Source organism: Hemicordylus capensis, chromosome 10, assembly GCF_027244095.1.
Source record: "Hemicordylus capensis ecotype Gifberg chromosome 10, rHemCap1.1.pri, whole genome shotgun sequence".
NCBI lineage: Eukaryota > Metazoa > Chordata > Lepidosauria > Squamata > Cordylidae > Hemicordylus > Hemicordylus capensis.
In genome coordinates, this window is record NC_069666.1 from 22,819,622 (window position 1) to 22,838,083 (window position 18,462).

Sequence of the window (18,462 nt, forward strand, 5' to 3'; positions counted from 1 at the left end):
ATATTCTAAAAGAATTGGGAAAGTAGTGGAGGGGGTAAATACATGAAAATCCAGCTTGCGGCAGTACTTCAGCAGTAGCATCAGGTTGAGCAAGGGAAAGAGGAAAGCCCTACCACCTCCAAACAAGACTTGGCTAATGATCTGCATCTCCCAGAAAGAAGCCTGTGCAACCCGCTCCCCTACTTGCCACAGGAAAACTCCTCCAATCCCCTCAAGGCTTTGGCTGCCGTGGGAAAGAGAATGCTATATTTATTCTGGGAACTCTCCAGGGCATTATTAAGACAAATTAGAGAAAATTAGTTCAGAGACACATCAACAGAGCCGAACCAGTCATAACAATCCAGGACCGCCCAGCCCCGTTCCAGCCTTGTTAAGAGTCTAACGAGGGGAGAGAGAGATCGGTTTGGTGGAAGCGCTGCTTGCCTTGCAAGAAGGGGCAGCGGATGGCGAGATGTAATGCTAAGTAGCATAAGCTTCTTCACCCTCTGAACAAGCTGGTGTGATGGGGGCCTCTTCTGCATAGGCAGGGGGAGTCAGTCACGGCCAACATTCTCACTAAATCAGGGGCATGTGCAACCAGCGCATGGTCCTCCTGCCATGACATGGGTGGGCAACCTTGGCTCTCCGGGTGTTGAACTACAGTCCCCGTCATCCCCAGCCACAATTTAGGGATGAGGAGAGCTGTAGTCCAGCATCTGGAGAGGCAAGGTTGCCTACCCCCCTGTGCTATGAGCAACCCTTTGGATGCAGCCGAAATGCTTCTATCCCATTTGTAGACTGGAAAATTGTGAGGAAGCATTTCAGCAATGGAGGGAACATAAATAGGGATTCCCACCCAACATATTGACAGCGGCACCCATGCTTCCTGCATCTGCTGGCTGCTATCCACCCGTCCCCCAGAGGCGCTCTTACCCCTGGACTTTGGGGCTGATGTCCAGGGCCTCCACAGCATCTGGGGCCCCCAAATGCTCTTTATTCTGTCCCTAGTGGTGTGGTCACCTGGCCGACCCTGATGATGCTTAATTTGCAGGGGAGAGGGAGCCTTCAAAGGCCTTTAAGTCCAGGCTCCAGAACGACCTAGGTGCACCTCCCTCCCACCCCCTGGAATTCTTTCCATGCCTCTCTCTCTCCAGAGACCTCACTCTAATGGAGTAATTACTCCATGCCCTTCTGAAAATGCTCTGTGTGCCTGTTCAGAGACTAGCCATTGTTTCCATGGACCAAGCAAGTTGTGATACCCCAGGATGCTTTAGTGGGCCCCCTCACATATCCGAATGCCAGTGCTGCAAGGGGTTGGAGTTACCATGGCTCACTGGCTTTGCTAGAACCTGATAGCATGCCAAAGTGACTTCACATCATATGCTCCAGTCATGCACAAAGAAGCAGCTAGGTCCCTTTGCAAATGCCATAGTGAACTGTGGAAGCTCTTCGTGCTGGAACTGGGATGGAGGAGAATGGATGCATTCTACCTTCCACCAAAACTTTGAAGGAATGGTGCCACTCAGTTCCACTCACTATTTTGGCCTATTCACCAGGCATAGTTAAGACTATACCAGCTGTAGCTGAACTACAACTCCCATCATCCCCTCCTCTTCCTCCAGGTGCTATCTCCTATCGGAGGTTAGCTATTATTAAGGCTATTCTGACTTTGGCTGCCACTGCTCTAAAAAGCGATAAGGATGTGCATCCAAACCATTCCCTTAATTTTTTCAGCCAGGATGTTCGTCATCTTCTGACACTTCTTCCTTTAATCTTTCCTTGCATGATTAACTGCAGTAAGAAGTATTTCCCCCCTCTAACAACATGACCAAGATATTCAAGTTTCCCTCTCTTAATGATGCCCTTTCTCTTTTGCCATTCTTCTCAAAACCTCCTCGTTGGTCATTCTATCTACCCATGATATTCTTAATACACATCAATATTGCCAGAGCTCATAAGATTCTAGTTTGTTCATATTCTGTTTTTTAAGTGTCCAAGCTTTCATTCTGCAAAGCAAGACTGAATAGATCTAACACTTCACCATACAAATTTTACTAAAATCCCTGTTACATACAGAGCAGATGTTTAATTTTTTACAAAAGCCGCATTTGCCATTTCAACCCTGGTGTTTATTTCTTGTGTACTGTCATTGTGTGTCTGGGGATAGTGAGAGTTTTAGTTCAGCAACAGCTGACTACCCCTGGTTCAGACAAGGGCTATTTCACTTGGTCTTATTTGTATTTATTTATTTAGTACATTTCTATACCATCCCATACCAAAAGGTCCATGGGTGGTTCACAATCTAAAAACCATTAAAACATGGACTCGATAACAACAATTTTAAAAAATACAAATAAAAATGCTAAAACCCAAAGCTACTATAAACCAACAGCCTAGCTAAACAGGTATGTTTTCAGGTCTGACTCCTCCTTAAAAAATTCAGAGAAGGGGGTGCTCTAATTTCATTGCAACTGACCTCCCCAGATTATCTTAATAGCCGGCGGGGTTCATGAAGAAGGCAGGGTTCTCTTAAATACCTCAGACCCAAACCATTGAGGCTTCATAGGTAATGACTTTGTATTTCGCCCAGAAACGTATTGGCAGCAGTGTAGGTCTTTTAAAATGGGTGTAATATGATCTCTTCGGGTAACTCCGGAGACCAACCTGGCTGCTGCATTCTGTACTAACCGCAGTTTCTGGACTATGTAAAAAGGCAGCCCAACGTTAAGCTCTTTGCAGTATTCAAGTCTGGAGGTTACCAGCATATGAACCACAGTTTTAAGGTCATTTATCTCCAGAAATGGTTGTAGCTGGAGAATCCACTGAAGCTGATAGAAAGCACTCCTGGCCACTGCTTCAACCTGAGAAATCAGGGAAAGCTTTGGATCCAGAAGTACTCTCAGGCTAAGTACCTGCTCTGAAGGTACATATATGGTGAAGACTTATACAGCTTGGTTGGCTAAAGCAATATATCAGATACAGAGAAGACCAATCTAACTGAACCCTATTAGCTCTGGGGGAGGAATTCTAGCCTAACATTTCTCAGAATAAGGAACTCTAGAAGCCTTCCAAGGTGCCACACTGGCTCCCAAGAATCCAGCACATCCTCTGACCTGGAAGCCTTTTCTCCTAGTCTCTGAAGTTCATCGACTGGGAAGACTCAAGTTCAAATCCCCATCCAACCATGAAACTCAATGGATGACTCTGGGCCAGTCATGTATCTCTCAGTCTAACCTACTTCACAGGGTTCAGAGGAAGAGCGGGCTATAAATGTAAAACAATGATGATGATGATCATGATGATGATGATGATGCATCCTATGCATGCTCAGAGGCCTTCTTATTTCATGTTACTTAGATGCACCCTGGTTTATGGACCATTTCCTGCTCACAGGGCGGTGTCTACAGCTACATTTTCAGAGGCCCTGTACTTCAAATCTAAGCAATGTGGATACTCAGAAAAGTCAGCAATTTCAGAGATTGGTTCTTGGGGGCTGCATGTTTATTTTTGCCACTTTACTGAGCAAAACTATTGGTAGTTATCAAGCAATTGAGCATGACGGAAATATTGAGGCAACAGTTTATTGTTGGTTGGGCCTGTTTGGAAGCCATTAAGCAAACCCATTGGTTCAACGACAACATCCAACATAACCTCTATTACAGCCCTCTTTTCAGAACACATTGCTAATGTGCTTTTGCTATTGCTTCGGTTTCATAGTTGCTTTATGACATGGCAGGACTCCAAAACACTCTATTGATTTCAACTGTGTCACTTAAGACACCAAGAAAGCCTGTGCCACGTTTTCATCCATTATCACAGTGACTTGAAGAGCTTGGGTCCACTTTAGTTACTGCGACATCAACAAAGGCTTGCTTCAATGCACCTAGCACATCCTGAACACAGCATGTGGGATAAATCCACAGCATAAGTGGGGCACACAGAAAAGGGGGGAAAGCACTGGAGCAGCAGTGCTGCCAGTGACCATGTTTTCAGACAGGCTGCAGCCGATTAAGCCAGGATATATTTCGAGCCAACATCAAGAGCTGAACCACTTCTGGGATCCATGGTAATACCCTTAAAGACGCTGAGGCACAACCCCAGGCTCACACAACCACACAATCTGCCACATCAAAGAATCCTGTGTAGACCCTTTAGGTTGTTCATTACAGCTGCTTAATGGAGCAAAATGACAGGCCATGGGACCCTTCCCATGGCATCCAAACCTGTGGTCTTTTGAGCTGCTCTGTCAAAGACATCAGATCTGTTCATCAAGGCTGCCCAGTGGCTCATCTTTTCTTCTGCAGAGCTCAGCTCAAGCTTTTCATGCACATAAAGGAAGTCCTCATGACCATGGAGCACCTGGTCATTGTCACACATAGCCACATTTCAATGAAACCTAGGCTGGCTTCACTGTTCCCTCCAACAGAGATTTCAAGATGTTGTTCACTACAACTCCCAGCATCCTCAGCTGCAATGGCCTTTGGCTAGAGATTATGTAGTTCCAGCAGTGGAAGATGTTCAGCTCATGCAAGAGGAGAGGGGTGGTTCCCACCATATCCCCTTTCCTTCTGCTATCCTTCAGACATCCCACAAAATCTATTTGAGGCTCCCCCAGTCCTCAGGGACATATTTTCAGGGGAACACAGCAGGGAGGAGAGATCAGTGAAAACACCCTCTTTTGTGAGCGCCTTTCTTATGAGGCAAGGCTACAACACCTGGGACTATAGTTTAGGAAAAAAAGGAGACTGTGGGGTGACATGATAGAGGTCTATAAAATCATGCATGGTGTGGAGAAAGTGGATACAGAGAAATTCTTCTCTCTCCCATAACACTAGAAACAGGGGTCATCCCATGAAATTGGTTGCCAGGAAATCTAGGCCCAACAAATGGAAGGACTTTTTTCACACAACGCATAATCAACTTGTGGAATTCTCTGCCACAAGATGTGGTGACAGCCAACAACAAAGGATGGCTTTAAGAGGGCTTTGGATAACTTCATGGAGGAGAGGTCTATCATCAGCTACTAGTCGGAGGGCTATAGGCCACCTCCAGCCTCAAAGGCAGGATGCCTCTGAGTACCAGTTGCAGGGGAGTAACAACGGGGGAGAGGGCATGCCCTCAACTCCTGCCTGTAGGCTCCCAGTTGCATCTGGTGAGCCATTGTGTGAACCAGGATGCTGGACTAGATGGGCTTCCTTGGGCCTGATCCAGCCGGGCTGTTCTTATGTGAGCAGAACATCTTCCATTCCTGCAACTACTAAGCAGGGTGCTATTCACTGCTGAAGGCACTTCATGGTGTGCTGTATGAAGCATTCATTGACTCTGTTGCAACCTGACCTCAGCTGAATTTAATGCCAAGAGGGCTACTTCTTTCAGGAAAGATATATTAGAAAACACAACTATCTTACAATATGCAATATATTCACAGCACACAACAGCTCTATACACAATATACACACCACACAAAAACTGCCATGTGTGAAATGCCAGGCTATACAAGGCTTGGTGCCTTTGTGGTCATGTGCAATTCAAAACAACATTTCAATGAGGCACTCCCCAAAATGCAAAAAGAGGGAACAAAGAAGAGGCAGTAATTTTACCAGAAACAAACAGCGGAAAAGAGGGACTCTCCCTAGTAAACAGGGACAGCTGGAGGGTAGGGAGTGGCACTATCTATATATTTATTTCTCCTAGGTGTACCCATCGCTAATCCTATGTGCGGAAGCTCTCGCGAGAATTCGCAAGCAGCTGCCGGACTAGCGATGGGGACAACAATAGGGATGAGGAGGCAGTGGCGGTGGGCTGGCCCAGCCACCGAGAGCAGGAGGTGGTGGTGGGCCGGGCCGGACACTGGAAATTGGCGGGTGGGAGATGGTGGTGGGCCAACTCTCCAACCAGCCCGCCAGCCAGAAAGTGCCCGGTGGGGGGCAGAAGAAGCAGGCTGCTCCCACCAGGGGGAGCAGTGGGGCGGGTAGCCGGTTGCAGGGGAGCAATGGCAGGAGAGAGGGCACGCCCTCAACTCCTGCCTGTGGCTCCCAGCAGCATCTGGTGGGCCACTGTGCGAAACAGGATGCTGGACTAGATTGGCTTCCTTGGGCCTGATCCAGCAGAGCTGTTCTTATGTTCTTATGGCGGGAGCAGGTGGTAGCAGTGGGCTGGCCAGCTGGCGGGAGCAGGCAGTGGGCCAGCCGGCTGGCGGAAGCAGACAGCGGCAGGCTGGCCGCTGGGAATTGGTGGGTGGGAGGAGGTGGCAGGCTGGCTTTCTGGCCAGCCTGCCAGCCAGACATCACTGGGCAGGGGGTATAAAAAGTGGGCTGTTCCCACCGGCCAGAAACCGTGGATGGCCAGGGGGAGTGGGGAGAAGTGGACGTGGGCAGGGGGAGAAGGTGGCCGGCATAGGCGTAGGACTGGCCCAGCTAGTATAAATAATAATTCTGAGGATACCCACAACAGCAGCTGCCATAAGACAGAGTTGTCGCCCATTGCTGTAGCGATGTTGGTCACTCCTATTTGTTTGTTTGTTGGGAACATTTATTGATAAGCGGCCTATAAATAATTGATGTATTCATGGTGGCAGCCTGTGGCTAGATTATTTGGTAGTCCACCACCACGGCTCACCCACCACTGGCCTTCATGGACCCTCACCCACAGCCATCACCACTGGCTTGCTTCCCTTTCCCAGCCAGGACATGATATCCACCCTGGTCAGAGCCCATCCCAGTGATAACAGATGCCAGAGCAGTAAAGTCATTATACGGCAACATGCCCAGCAAAGGTTGGCAAGCGGGTGGCAGCAGGTAGACGGGGGATCCCAAAGGCCAGCAGGGGGTGGCTGCAACCCTGGCCCCAACTGGTGGCAGGCCTGACCTTAGGAAGGGGCAACCAGGGTTGTAGCCCCAGGCCCTACATTTGGAGGGGCCCTGCTGTGCCAGCGAGCAGCAGGCGGCCTCGCAGAATGCCCGCACGTTCGGCTCCTGGCAGCAGCACACGTGGTGGCCGCTGCGGCTGCCCGCCGCCGCCATTTGTACTTGCCTGGGGGAGGGGGGAGCAAGCCCGCGCCCCCTGCGCCTGATGCAGGGAGTGCAGCTTCGTTCTGAAACAGGGCCACACACTCCGTTTCAGAGCAAATAACGGCAGCGCTGCGTTCACAGCATGGCCGGGAGCTGCTTTCCCTGCCACGCCCCCTGCTGTGTCTGACCTCCGATGCTGCTGACATCAGGCGCAGGCCTCTTCGCCCCGCACCACCCAAGGGACGGCACTGATTGGTGGCCTGTATGCAGAGCACACTATGGGTCAATTGCGGATCCACTGCTATAGTCAGCTCTTCAATCTGTTTTTTACCTCTAGGTAATTCTGCAAAAAAGCAACTGTGTTGCACACCAGGAAATTAGGCTGGTCCAGAAACAAGTTTACCCCCATACCCAGGGGCATAGCAAGGTTGGAGTGGGTCCAGAGACAAGATTGTAAAATGCCCCCCCCCATTGAAGTGTGTGTGTGTGTATATATATATATATATATATATATATATATATATATATATATTCACATAAAATCTATGTGCCACATTAGAACATCATCCTAAATTATTTTTTTAAAGGTTTTGTAAATTGTGGACGATGCAAGTCATTTCATGGTACTAGAGAAAGACCTGCTGTTCTGGTAGCTCCAGGTCTTAACACTCACGTCAATTTGGGAGGATGAATACAACTGAAAGAAGCCCAGGCGTGTGCGTGGCTGGGGAGTCAGTCACATGACTTGCCTCTGGGGGCCCCCCAAGGCAGTGGGCCCCCATACAACTGTCTCCCATTGCACTATTATAGTTACGCCCCTGCCTACATCTGCTGTGAGGAAAGCCAGGGTTTATGGCTCTTGTTTGTTCTTCATTCCACCCACTATCTTGCTGGTCTAGAATCTGCATTCCTTGAAGTAGCCAACATCACTGTTTCTGCTGCTGGTTTAGGCCAACACCTAGTTCAACCAAGTCTTTGGTTCATCACTATCACACTCATCTGGCTGCTTAAAACCTTCTGCTTTGTTATTGCATAGGCTATACAACTAAAGCAGGGCCCACCACGCTTGCTTACTAATGCAGAGTTGTCCTGTGCCAGCCTCACTCCCATATTAACTTGCTGCCAACTTCAGATCTGAAACAGAGCACACTGAAAATGCATCTGTATGAATCGCAGCCACCCAATTCAAAGAAGCCCATGCCAAGAAACAGCGAGAGATGCTTTCCAGATAGGCTGTGGGCAGCGCTGTGTGTACTCCATGTGGAAAAGGATGAAAAATCTGCACCCCAGCCATCCAAATGCTGTGCCCAGAAGAGCTGGGATCATGTAGCCAGAAGAAATTATGCAACCTGAGCAGATCTGCATGACTTACTTTATTCAGAAAATTTGCATATTTTATTCTGGAGAGGGGCAAAAAAACCCAACAACAACTATGCAGGACACTAAGGCCATATTCAGTGAGTGAATTTTTTTTATACCCCACTCCTCACACGTTTGGCTTCTGAAATCTCAATAGGCATTGCCCACACATTTTCAAGCACACCTTTGCATCCATAAGAACTATAACACTGTGTGCACGCCTTTAGAAGAAGAAGAAAGCAAGCTGAATTTCTCAGGAAATAAAGTTAGTGTCCATGTGGCATTTCTGTCAGGGCTCTTACAATATCATGGTGTTCACACAGCCCAACCCATGGACAGGTTTATCACAGCATCTAAAGGCAATCCTAAAAATAAACTGAGATCTTACCTTTGCAGAACCCTAGGATCGTGAATGTAGATTCCAGAAAAGGTAGGTAGTGCCCTCTTCTCTTGTTACTTGACTGCTTTTGTGCAACCAAAGTCACCCACAAGTGCTGAGATCCTGAAGAAGAAAGGCGCCTATACCCTCAGGATGCAAGATGGCAAGAACTGTTCATTGCTCTCAAGTGCAGAAGACTGGAGAAGAAAAACAAGGGAAGAAAAAAAGGTGCTCAGGATACTGGGACTAGCTATGCCATACATTAAAAAAAAAATCACATATGCAAGATGTTGAGGTCATTATCACAATCAAAAACTGTTCTCCTCAAGTTTGCGAGCTGTGTGTGCTCCTAGTTATCGGTTGTGTAGAAGCAAGGTAAGAGGAGAACCAGGATAGAAGTGATTATGTGGAAGCAAGGTAGGAGGGAAAGTCAACCTGGGTAAATTTTCCTTCTACCTTGCTTCCACACAATCACACCTACCCAGCTTTTCCTCCTACCTTGCTTCCACATAACCAAAAATTGGGAGCACACACAGCCCCCAAACCCGGGTAGAACACAGCTTTTGATTGTGTGAAAGACCTCATTATCTTTTCAGCTCAGAAAAAGTTGTACATGCTGAAAACTGCCCCTAAGAAGAGTTCAGTGTACAATAATGACTAAAGCCTCATATACAGAAGGCCCTCCAGTACTGCAAGGGTTACGTTCCAGGAAAGTTGCATGAACAGCGAAACCACAATGAAGCTATTCCTATGACCAGGAGAGATCAGGCTAAGGGAGCCTCGCCTGATTTCTCCTGGTCGTCTGCTGCCACGGGAGCTGCACGGCTCCCAGCAGCAAACTACCAAAATTACCCCTCCCCTTAAACGAGTTTAGCAGAATGAGTGCTCCGCTAACCCCATTGAGTTGATTGTGTGCTGCCATGGTGTGGCAACACACAAAGAGACTCCCGCTGGGAGGCTAAAACAAGCCTCCCGGCCCTGGGGGTCTCTCCAGAATGCCCTGCGCACTTGTGCAGCGCATCCTGGAACTCCCGGCGGCCAGGATCCTAGGGGTGTGCAATTTGGGTTTTCAGTGATTCGGTTCGGAACCTGAACTGAATCACCCCCAATCTGTTCTGTGCCCGAATCTGGGCCACCCGAATCACCCCTGATTCGGTTCGGATTCGGATTAAATCTGAATCTGAATCTGAATAGATTCAGGAAGGAAAAATGGGTCCCAGGGGCAAAATAGTGGGGTGGGATGGTAGTGCCCAATGGTTGGAGGCTACCACCCAAATTTTAGAGTGATTGGGCAGAGGGCTGATTTTTGGGGAATTGTTGAAGTTTACCCGTCTTTAAGGTTTTCCCCCATAGAGAAGCATTGAGGTGTCAGCAAATGGATAGCTTCACGCGGGGGGCAAAGGGGTGGCCTAGAGCAGTGTGGGGTTGGTGGTAGTGCCAGGTAGGGTCAAGGAAGCTACCTGAATTTTTTCAAAGGATTTGGGCAGAGGGCTGATTTTTGGGGAATTGTTAAAGTTTATGCGTCTTTAAGGTTTTTCCCCATAGAGAAGCATTGAGGTGTCAGCAGCCCCATAAGTGCACTTGGGGGGTGCTGGGGTGGCCCAGAGCAAGTGGTAGTGTAGTGCACATAGGGTGCCAACCACCCCCATGGGTTTCTAACCTATGGGGTACAGGGTTCTGTTGTTTCAGAGGTATTCTGTGTGTGGATTCTATGATAGGTAATGAGATCTGGCACTACCACCAACCCCACACTGCTCTAGGCCACCCCTTTGTCCCCCGCGTGAAGCTATTCAAAGAATCCTGAATCGGGCCCAAAATTTTTCGGGCCCGAAATTCGGGTGATTCGGCTCGGCCCCGAAAAATATCGGGGGACATCGGGGGTGATTCGGTTTGGACCCGAATCACCCGAAATTGCTCGTTTCAGGCACAGATCGTTCTGTGCCCGAAATTTTTTGCACATCCCTACCCGATCCCCACTGCCCCTGCCGGCTCCGTGATGGAGCTGGCAACCATGTGGGTGGCAGATCGGGCTGCCCAGGGCCAGCTCCCTGCACTAACCCTAACAGTGCTTCACACCAATCGTGTGAAGCGCCTCAATATTGGAGAGGCTTACCTAATCCAAAGTATGGGCCAAGAGGCGAGTAGACCTCCCCAAGCACCAGCTGAGAAACAAGAGAGTGGCTATTTAAAATTTAAACCTCCCCACCCATCAGCTGATGGATTGGGAGGTTTAAAGTTTAACTAGCCACTCTCCCTGCTTCTCAGCTGATGCATGGGTAGTTTAAAGAGATGGTGCAAGAGACAAGAGGGCTGGGACCTCTATATACTAATTTAGTTAGGAGGGAAGACTCACAAATAACAAACTACCCCTGCAGCCCTCCAGAGGCGCATCGGAATCAAATCTGGTCAACCACTCAATTGAGTATGACACCCCTGCTCTACAGCTTTCTCTTCTCTAGACCAAGTTCCTCCAGGTTCTGGCTGAAAAAGCAGTTCCGATCAGCGAAGGTCTCCATCACGAGGATTAGGGACCAGAAAGAACGCTATCAGGTGCCTGCTGTAAGCACTAACTGAATTCACTCCATTGACAATTGTGATGTACGCAGGTAACGTGAAATTGATTTAAAGATTATCAGCCAAGCAGCTAAAGAGCTGTGACTAAAGTGCTCCAGCTTGGAGAATGACGAGCCAGTGGGAGCAGATAATGAGGCCATAGCAGGAGTCTCGGGCTCCAGAACAGAATGGTCTCTTAGCTGCACATAGCAGAGTGTGGTGTCAGAAGCTCAGTGGATAACACAATAGGACTCGGATGTATCTGAAAGACCATGAACATCAAAAGGTGACTGATCTGTGAGTGGAAAATGCAGACTAATGGAGATGAGCATCCAATTATTCATTTTTGGAATTGCAATGAAAGGCAGAGGAAAATTCATTTTTTGAGATGCAGCATTCACATTGCAGCTAGATCAAAATTCTTACACCAAAATCACATCTGGAATCTGCAAAAGCAGCCTATGAATATGTGCGGCTTAGGGGAACACTTCCACCTGCCAGAGTTACTGATAATACGGGTCTCAGGAAGAGACCATCATGCGGACTGAACATGTGAAACAATATTAGAAATCATTTTTAAAACCCAGTGGCTGATGTCCATACTAAATTACTCCTGAGTTGTCCTACTGAAATTAAGTAGAATCAGTTGCTGTCTCCTGCTGAAAGATGATGCGAATGGAGGAGAGAACTTTATGAGAGTTTCCAAGTCTTGTCTAGAGAGGTTGGGAGACTCAGGGACCCTGAGAGAGGAGGGGCCACCAACCAGCTGAATAACAAGTTCTCTTCCCTTTCATATCTATGAAGAAGGAGGTAGTGGGGCTGGGACTCATCTTCGCTTTGTCAGAGCTAATGATAAACCATCAACATCAGCTTGGCAAGTCACCTCACTGTTGTGCCAATCAGGTTTGGAACATCACTGAGAAACTGCTCTCTACATATCTCCAGTCTTAGTGAAAGATCTAGACTATGACCTAGACTATGGAGAAGTCAATCTCCTGTATGGAATGAATAGCAATTAAAAAACAAACAAACAACATCAACAGGTAAGTGGTTGCAACACTGTGATTAACTCGTAAGGTCCACAGCTCAATGGCAGTGCATGTGTGTCATTTACAGAAGGTCCAGGTCCAACTCTTGACATTTTCCATTACAAACGTTTGCAGGAAGAAGTGCTGGGAAAGACCTCAGCCTGTCACTTAAGGAGTAACTGCCAATACTGCACTGAGCTAGATGGACCAGTGGTCTGGCTTAAGGTACGGCAGCTTCAAATTTCCATGGATTTTAGAAGAAATAAAAATAAGAATATTGTGAGTCATTGTAGTGATCAGCCTCGCTTCCTTCTAAAGAGTTAACTGGAAGTGAACCTTTGTCTTGACAGACAGGCTGGTGAACTCCAGGGCTCAGCCAATCAGCACACCAGAAGGGTGGGACCTAGAGAACTGTTGCCAGGAAGAAGGGAGTTCTTTGAGAGAAGAGGTTCGGCTGGAGGTGCATGGGAGGACATGTGGCCATGGAGGTTGGCTGCAGGAGAATAACTCTGCAGATTCTTGAAAGACAGGAAGGAAGGAAGCTTGAATAGGCAATCAAGCTATGACACCAAGATCTCTCCCCATACCTACATGTAATCCTTCTCAATTTCCTTCTAATTGTTTGCATCACAACAAGCCTCAGGCAGAAGCAGTCTGTAGTAATTGTAGTGCCACAGATGGAACTTCCATTTCACCTCACAGCACATCAAAACAGCAATGTGTATAATGGGAGGTAGGGATGTGCGAACCATTCCGGTGTTCCAGTCCTGGGGTTTGGGGTCGAACCGAACAACCCCCCTGGCTCCTTCGGACCGGAACTGGACCGCCGGGTCCGTGAATTTTTTGTTCTGTTTTGTTTTTTAACATTAAATAATACAATAGGTAACTTTAGCCCCTTCGGGGGGCTTGCTGAGGCCGCGGGGGGGGGGAGTCCACCCGGGTTCCCTCTCACCCCGCTGGCCATCCTGATCACCGCCGTGGCTGGGTAAAGAACCATTTTTGGCCCTTTTGGGCCTCCGTATGAGCCCGGCAGCTGCCATTTTGGTGGTTGCCATGCATGCACCAATGCCCTCTGCGAGAGCATTCAAGAATGTCTAGAATTTTAAAAAACAAAAAACAAAAAAAAATTTGGTCTGGGATCGGACCGGGGTGGGGGGCATTCAACAGGGCCTGGACCGAACTGGCCTGGTTTGGTTCGAGGCTTGTCCGGCCTCGAACTGAACTGGGCCAGTTGGTTCCGTGCACACCCCTAACAGGAGGCAGTCCACACATTCATCTACCCACCCTCAAGTAATCAAGTGATGTGCATGCATGGATGAGCCCAGCATATCAACATAGGAGGCTGCCTTACACCAAGCTGAACCATCTTGCTCAGTGATATCTACACTAAATGGCAGTGGCTCTCCAATGTTTCAGGCAGGAGTCTCTCCCAGCCTTTCCTGGAGATACCAGGGACTGAACCTGGGACCTTCTGCCACTGACAAAATACGACAAATATTTATATAACACTTTTGAACAAAAGGTTCCAAAGCAGTTTACATATATACAAATAAATAATAAAATAAATAATAAAATAAAATAAAATGGCCCAAAGGCCACCTCAAAAAAAGAAACATAAGATAGACACCAGCAACAGCCACTGGAGGGGGGTTGTGCAGGAGATGGATAGGGCCAGTTGCTCTCCCTCAGAATGATTGGCTCAGCACCAAAAAAAAAAAGGTCAGCAATAGCCACAGCCAGGGGAGGAGATGATTTTGTCACCTGAGTCATCTTTTTCCTGGCTTGCTGTATTCAGCTAGTTCCTTCCTTCTCCTGGGAACTCCCGGCTCCCATTCTCAGAAGGAGCTCCTCATCATCATCTGCCTTGTCTTTAAATACCCCAGTGCAAAGCTGATAGGGCTTCAAGCCTACTTCCAGCCCCGGACCCTTCCTGACCTGGCTTCCTGTTTCCTGCCACACCCAACCTTGCTGTCTCCCTGGAGCTGTTCCCTGCTGTTCTCCCTGCCTTGCCCTCTCAACCCCACTGGTTGGAGAAGGGCCCAACCAGCCTGGTCCCTTCTTATCCCTACTGCCCCCTGAAGGGAACAAAAGCCCCACAGGAGGGATGCCATGCCCTCCTCCACAGGGACACCCAAGTAACCAGGTAGCATGGCATCCCGACACAGAGTATATTCATTAACACAGCAGATGAAATGTTACATCAGCAATTCAAAATGTTATATAGAATTCCACCATAATAGTATCAAAATATTCCACAGAGATCCCAGGTTTTCAGAACTTCACTGGCAAGTCCATGCATTCCAGCTCTCATTATTTCAAGCCCTCATGTTTGCTGAGGAAATCTTCAAAATATACCAGTCATGCTTGTTGATAGTAAAGAAATCAGAGGGAAAGAAAGAGCAGACAAAGGCTCCATTTTGTCCAGAGGTGGGACTTTTATTTTTCTACATAGCCTGTGAACTATCATTTTCAACCATTCTATGAATGCAACAGACAAGCTTAATAGTACTCATCAACCCACAATGGAAACCAAGAATGAAAAGAGTCATAGATTATCGCGGGACAGTGCACGTGTTTTATAAACAAGCCTCTTTCTGCAAGGAAACCCACAGATGAGGTCAAGAGTCAATTTTACATCCAAGGCAGCAGTTCTTTCAGCAAGAAGCTTTTGGGTTGTGGTAAGAGGGATCCCCATGAGAGACTCATTTAACTCAAGAAGAATTGCTACTGTGTTTATATTTGGTGATATTTTGCTATTATTGTTCAGAATGTTTGAATGCTATAATTTCCTCTAGAATGGAGCACAGGACTGCTTCTTATGATACAGTTCTGTCAGGAAACCTATACCTACAATACAGAGGCTGCATTCACACATAACAGGGAACAAGAGTAGCAGGGACCTGCGGTTTCTTTACTGTTATGTCCAAACGCATGCCATTCTAGTCCTGTCCATAGCACAACCCAAGGTTTTGCTATGGACTCTCTGGTTTGATCCTCAGTTTGTAGTGAGTTCGGTGCTCAAAACTGCGGGTCCATGGAGCCTCTATTCTATCGGAATGCAGCAGTGGAGGTGGCATTCGGCTGGAGTTGAGGGAGGAAGCTACTCCCCCTCTCCCTCCGTGATTGGCTATGAATGCTATCCTTCAAGCAAGAAGGAAGCCCACACAGCCAGTTCCCTGGGGTCCTCCCTGCAGAGATGATGCTTTCCGTTCCATCCAAATGTGGACAGGAGAGTAGGGGGAGCAGAATTGTGGGTCCATTGTACCACGGTTCTGAGTTACATGCCAATGTGGCCTGAATGTTTTTTTTGACCGGTTCACACAGGACCTAGCAGCAGACCACAGAGTTAGCAAAGAGCAATAGGACCTCCGCCCACCACATAATGAATCACTAATGGAAATTAGACTAATTAAATAGATCCTGCTCATAGGGCCCAACCACCCCCATTTTGTGGTCAGTGAATGACAAAGTTGAGGGTGATTTGTGTAGGCACTAGGTTTGCCAGTGTGGCTCTACCAGACAAATGGCCAGCCTGCAGGCAGCACAGCTCTTGTTAATGCTGGAGCAAGGTGTGATGGGGGAGAGAGGTGCTGGCACCCCCCCCTGGCTTGTTAGGATGAGCAGCTACCACCCTGAGCAAAACAAAACTGACCACGAGACAGCCGCTTTCCAAAGGGAGGGTGGCTTGGTGAGGCTTCCACCCCTCGCCTCATGTGGGTTTTCCTGTACTTGACACAGATCTTGAGCAGCCAGGTTTAACAAATTAACGATAAAGAGGTTACAGTGAGGGGAAAAGTGCATTCTCTCACCTTCAGATAAGGGGCAGGCTGGTCCAATTATTCAAAAGGTCACAGCTCTTACTTCGCCTGCAGAATGATATTTAGCGGCAGCCACTTTTACATAGAAAGAATTTTATTATCCCAGATAGAGTGCAGCCAGGCATGTCATCACACCTTAAGCTGCCCAGAACAGAGCAAGTGACTGAAATGGGAGAAAAGAAGAAAGGACTCTGAGATGCAAGAATAGCTTAGGTGATGCCTAGTAGTGGGGTGCCCCTCCCCCAGGTGTTCACTGGCAGGTGTGCACAGGCTCTGGCAATTAATTATACCCTCAACCTGGCACCCTTCCTGCACATATTCTACATTTAGATTCCACCCAGCATCCACTGGGCTCAGTGCAGAAGGCTGGCAAATATTTGCAGTAGGATTCTCCCAAATCTCAAGACATGTGCTCCATTTGCCGCAAATGTATTTGCCAAATGCAGTTTTCGGGCAAGCATGCAAATGAAGAGCAAAGCAAAGATTAAGAATCCAGTTCAGGCAAGAACCTGGATTTTGGGCCAGTGAGAGCACACAGGAGAATACAAATTGAGTGTCAGACTAGGCAATTGTCATTCACACTTTTGTAACCTCTGGATTTGAATGTTGCAGAAATGTTCTCTACCTCTGAAGGAAGCTGAGAAGTTGCAGCAGGAGGCACAAAAGACAAAAGCATCATTTTTGGAATGGGAGGATGACCAGAAACATTTTATATGTGATCCTAGTTATCTACATAAGAACAGCCCTGCTGGATCAGGCCCAAGGCCTATCTTGTCCAGCATCCTGTTTCACACAGTGGCCAGAAGATGCCTCTGAAACACCCACAAGCAAGAGCTGAGGACATGTCCTTTCTCCTGCTGTTACTCCCCTGCAACGGGAATTTTTTGGCATCTTGCCTCTGAGGCTAAAGGTGACCAATAGCCAGCAGACTAGTAGCCACTGATACACCTAATGACAGACCTTTAGATGAGTGATCTAAAGAACACTCATTTACTTTCTCCATCATTCAGTCCCGTCCCCCCCATTAAGGGATGGAGCTACTCTGGTGGCACACAGGAGGTTCCAAGTTCCCTCCCTGGTATCTCTGGATAGGGACGAGAGAGATTTTTGCCTGTAACCTTGGAGAAGCCACTGCCCATCTGGGTTGACAGTACTGAGCTTGATGGACCTGTGGCCTGACGGTATCTAGGGTTGTGGGGGTTTTTTCTGGGTTTTTTTGGCCCAAATCTGAAACACCCCCATTTTGTTCTTTGTTCGAAATCAGCCAATCCGAAACACCCCAATTTTGTTCTTTGTTTGAAATTGCAAAATCTGAAATGTTTTGGATTTAAAAAAATGGCCCTGGGGCAAAACTAGTGGGTGGAGATGGTAGTGCCCAATTGGTGGAAGCTACAACCCAAATTTCAGAGGAAATGGGCAAAGGGCTGGTTTTTTGGTGAATTTTTGAAGTATACGGTTTTCCCCATAGGGAATAATGGAGGTTTCAGCAAAAGTGTAGCTTCATGTCGGGTGGAAAGGGGTGGCCCAGAGCAGAGTAGGGTGGGAAGTAGTGCCCAGTGGGGGCAGGGAAGCTGCCAGACTTATTTCAAAGGAATTGGGCAAAGGGCTGGTTTTTAAAGATTTAATGGAGTTTATGCGTCTTTGAAGTTCTTCCCCATAGGGAATGATGGAGATTTCAGCAGCCCCATAACTACACTTGGGGGGCACCAGGGTGGCCCAGAGCGAGTGGTGGTGTAGAGCACATAGGGTGCCAATCACCCCCATGGGTTGCTAACCCATGGGGTACTGGGTTCTGAGATGTTTTGAGTGTAGATTCTCTGACAGCATATGAGAGTGGATTCATTGTTCGTTGTAGAAAATCTCATATGCTACCAGAGAGTGTACACTCAGAACACCTCAGAAACAACAGAACCCAGCAACCCATGGGTTAGCAACCCATGGAGGTGGTTGGCACCCATGTGCATTACACCACCACTTGCTCCCGGCCACCCCAGTGCTCCCCAGGTGGAGTTATGGGTCTGCAGCAACCTCCATTATTCACTAGGGGGAAAACCTTAAAGATGCGTAAACTTCAACAGTTCCTACAAAATCAGCCCTTTGCCCTATTCCTTTGGAATCTGGGTGGCAGCAGGCACCCATTGGGGCACTACTACCTGACCCACTCTTCTGCCCCCAAAGCCCCCTTTCTGCCCCAAATCCACCCCAAATAACATCAACATCACACATCAACAACAGCAGAGCTTTGCAAAGAACCAGGCAGATTTCCAAAGGTCATGCATATCCACATCCCACCCACCCCCGAAAGGCAATTGATCTACACACAACAGTGTGAAACA

At 47.9% G+C, this 18,462-nt stretch overlaps 1 protein-coding gene across 2 annotated transcripts in view; it reads right to left on the reverse strand.

The window, feature by feature from the left end:
- The window catches only part of LINGO1 (leucine rich repeat and Ig domain containing 1), an 827,164-nt gene that overhangs the window by 737,778 nt on the left and 70,924 nt on the right, over nt 1-18,462 (reverse strand). For both annotated transcript variants that reach the window (XM_053272886.1, XM_053272887.1), the window contains exon 2: nt 8,737-8,924. The gene's annotated coding sequence lies outside the window, so the exon portion shown is untranslated. The remainder of the gene's footprint in view (nt 1-8,736; nt 8,925-18,462) is intronic.